The sequence below is a fragment of the Eulemur rufifrons genome, chromosome 18 (assembly GCF_041146395.1).
Source record: "Eulemur rufifrons isolate Redbay chromosome 18, OSU_ERuf_1, whole genome shotgun sequence".
Taxonomy (NCBI): domain Eukaryota; kingdom Metazoa; phylum Chordata; class Mammalia; order Primates; family Lemuridae; genus Eulemur; species Eulemur rufifrons.
In genome coordinates this window covers 3013510-3017776 of record NC_091000.1, presented here as the reverse complement: position 1 = coordinate 3017776, position 4267 = coordinate 3013510, and positions in this window count along the sequence as shown.

The window sequence follows — 4267 nt, the reverse complement described above, 5'->3', positions numbered from 1 at the left end:
CCGTTTATAAAAACCCTCACTAAACCCCCTTCTGTGCTGACTCTCTTTTCAGACTCAGCCCACCCGCACCTGGGTGAATAAACCAGCCATGTTGCTCCCACATAGCCGGTGTGTGAAATCTGTCCTTTGGGCCATTCATTCACCCTTTCAGTAATCAAGTTATTATCATTGCAGATGTAATCAAGTTAAGATGAAGTCATACCAAATTAGGGTGGACTCTCAACCCAATAACTGGTGACCTCATAAGGAGAGGGAGACACAGAGACACACAGAGGAGAGAAGGCCATGTGAAGCCACAGGCAGAAATCGGAATGCTACACCTACAAGGAATGCCAAGGTTTGTGAGCACCCACCACAAGCTAGGAAGCACAAGAAGGGCTTCTCCCTAAAGGCTTTAGAGAAAGCATGGCTCTGACGACATCTTGATTTCAGACCTCTGGCCTCTGGAACCAAAGAGAATCCATTTCTGTTGTTCTAAGTACTCGGTTGTGGTGATTCACTATGGCAGGCCTAGACTATTAATACCCCACTCATCCTTGACTCCTCCCTCTCCACATCAATCTCTCTCAAATATTTACTCTATCCATTGACCTGTCAATGTACAAACACTTGCTCTTGAAGAGCAGTGACTTGTCTCCATAATCTTTTTAAATTCATTCAGTTCCTAGGACAGAGTAAGAACTCAGTAAATGTTTAGAGAAAGAATCTGGCACCTTTAATTCTATCCTCAGGCAATGCTAAACCAAGTCTTTAAAAAGGTGACACTGAGCTGTGAACTTTGCTCATTCATCTTAGTCCCTCAAGAGAACTCCTTCTGCTTTTGCACCTGGAAAATCCAAAGTCTGGTTTCTCTGGCCATCAATTTTACCATCCATTTTCAGCTTCTAATTGACTGGTAAGTTCTTCCCAACTTAACCCTTTTCCACCACCTTGGATATATATATTCTGTCTTGCATTGTGTAATCCCTGCCCCCACCCCGCCCCCAGGGCTCTGCATTCCATTAGCCTGCCCTGATGAGCCACCTCCCTGCTTCTCTCCCTGGCCTGAAACATCACCCAGCTTATAATCAATCAGCTCCCCCAACCATCTCACCAGCCAACTCCAGGGCAGCCACATAGAAAATTCAGCAATCTGTTGGATCTTGTAATTGGGTGGACTTAAATCTATTCAGTTTAGGTTCCTTAAATTGTGTTACTACTCATTGGAAAAGAAAATACTCTATTATTTCTGCATTTTTAAATATGCCTGTGTGTAATAAATACTATAAATTTATCAATGTACTTGCAAAAACCTTTAGTGCTTTCCTTGGTTCAGAACTCTAAAATCCTTTCAAGAAACAGGTTCCTACTACCAAAGAGAAGAAGGTGAATTTTGTGTTAAGTATCTAAGGGAACCATACTAGTTAGAGGAAAAAAAAACAAAAACAAAAAACAAAGCCTGAAGTCTCCAGTAACATCAATATTTCTAGTTACATTTCATAATTAATCTTGATCTGCACATTATTAAGATGTATTTAGGCCGGGCGCGGTGGCTCACGCCTGTAATCCTAGCACTCTGGGAGGCCGAGGCGGGTGGATCGCTCAAGGTCAGGAGTTCGAGACCAGCCTGAGCAATGAGCGAGACCTCGTCTCTACTAAAAATAGAAAGAAATTATCTGGCCAACTAAAATATATATATAAAAAAAAAAAATTAGCCGGGCATGGTGGTGCATGCCTGTAGTCCCAGCTACTCGGGAGGCTGAGGCAGTAGGATTGCTTAAGCCCAGGCGTTTGAGGTTGCTGTGAGCTAGGCTGACGCAACGGCACTCACTCTAGCCTGGGCAACAAAGCGACACTCTGTCTCAAAAAAAAAAAAAAAGAAAAAAGAAAAAAAAAAAAAAGATGTATTTACATCTTCCTGAGTTAATTTACAGAAACATTCAGAGATAACTCCTTTTAGAATGGACAATCTCAAACAGATCCTTAATTGTGTATGTGAATTAACTACGGACACAATTTGCCTTACAAGTTGCCAAATAGGTTCTCTAACCAAAAACATTTGAGGGCTGAGTCCTTGAGATTTGCTAAAATCACTGTTGCTACTCATAAAAGGAACCAACATTTACTGAGTATTTTTACAATGTGCAGACCACTGTACTGATGAGATTAGAATACATTATCTCCTTTAATCCTGCCAATGGGCCTGTGAGAAAACCGATGCACAGAAAGGTTAACTTGTCCACATGCACCCAACTCGTAAGTCATCAAGTGGGATTTACTGTCTACTTTTTCATCTCCGGTTTTATTTATTTGGGTCTTTTCTCTTTTTTTCATAGTCAGGCAAAAGGTGTGTCTATTTTGTTTATCTTTTTAAAAAATCGAACTTATTGTCTCATTGACCTTTTGTAATGTTTTTCTGGCTTCAAATTCATTTATTTCTCCTCTGATATTTTTTATCTCTTTTCTTCTACTAATTTTAGCTTTGGTTTGCTCTTGTATTTCTAGTTCTTTGAGATGCATCATTGGGTTGTTTATTTAAAGCTTTTCTACTTTTTTGATATATGCACATATTACTATAAACTTTCCTCTTATTACTGATTTTTCTGTATCCCATAGGTTTTGATATGTTGTGTTTTCATTTTCATTTGTTTTGAGAAATTTTTTAATTTCCTTCTTAATCTCTTCATTGACCCCTTGATCATTCAGCAGTGTATTGTTTAATTTCCATGATTTTGTATAATTTCCAATATTCCTCTTGTTACTGATTTCTAGTTTTATTCTATTGTGGTCAGAGAAAATGTTTGGTATGATTTCAATTTTTTTGAGTTTTTGAAAACTTGTTTTGTGGCCCAGCATATAGTCTATCCTTGAGAATGATCCATGAGCTGTGGAGAACATTCTGCAGCTGTTGGATGAAACCTTCTATAAATATCTATTAGGTCCATTTGGTCTATAGTGCAGATTAAGTCCAATGTTTATTTATTGATTTTCTGTCTGGATGATCTGTCCAAGGCTGCAAGTGGAGGGAGTGTTGAGGTCTCCAGTGATTGTTGTGTTGGGGTCTATCACTGTCGTTGGCTCTGATACTATTTGCTTTATATACCTGGGTGTTCCAGTGTTGGGTATAACTCTATGTAATATTTAGAGATATAACATCCTCTTGCTGAAGTGACATCTTTATCATTATATAATGACCTCCTTTCTATATTTTTTGGTTTTTGTCTTGAAATCTATTTTATCTGATAGACTTATAGCTACTCCTGCTCCTTTTTGGCCTCGATTTGCATGGAATATCTTTTTTCCATTCCTTTATTTGCAGTCTACATATGTCTTTACAGGTGAAGTGTGTTTCTTACAGAGAATATACGGTTGGCTCTTGTTGTTTTAATCCATTCAGCCACTCTATGTGTCAAGTGGGATTTCAACCACTTTAAGTCTCTGAATGCAGAGCTATATTGCCTCGTGGATTTCCAGCAGCTTTGCTAATAATATTCCCTTTTGTTATTCAGCTGCCGGCATAAAGATTTGACTAGGTTATCTCATCCTTTTCATTCCCGGGACCTAGATACAGCAGTGTCTCCTTGACCAACCTATCTTTATGTTTGAAAGGGCATCATTTGGCAGTGCGTCAATACTCATCCACTTCCACACTCAGGAAATTTTTACTGAATGAATAATCCAGTTAGGAATTTCTTACAATAAATGACTCTTTTATTCCCATTAAAAACTTTTTTAAGAAGAGAGATTTTGATTGTCTCAAACTCTGCTCTCATTCCGTGCTCACACAGAAGTTCCATTTTGGTGATTCAGGAAGAAGAAATGACGGAAAACTTGGAGAGGGGAGATTATTTGATAAGAGGGCAAGGTGTCAGATCCAAAAAGATTTGGATATACACTTTCACCTCAATTTTTCATAACGAAAGGTCAGAAAATTCATTGACAGGGGCGACGCTAACATTGAGGAGACCCTCAGAGGGAGTCTTCAAAATTCGTTATGGGCGCTCCACCCACACTCTGCTCAGATCTGAGACAAAGTGATGTTGCACTTCAGCTGGGTCCCCTGGGTGACTTCCCAGGGTACTGTGTATGGTTTTATAAATGAAAGACAGAAACTCCACACCACAAGGGCAGGAGAGGCTACACGCACAGTCCCCGCCCATGAAGGCGCTGCAACGGCCCCAGCGGCCGCCAGGTGGGGCGCGAGGACCAGGATAGCGAGCAACTTCCGGTCGCCACCGGAAGCGCCGCCCACATCCTGGCTGGAGCCTGGGCCACTGAGGCCGCGGCG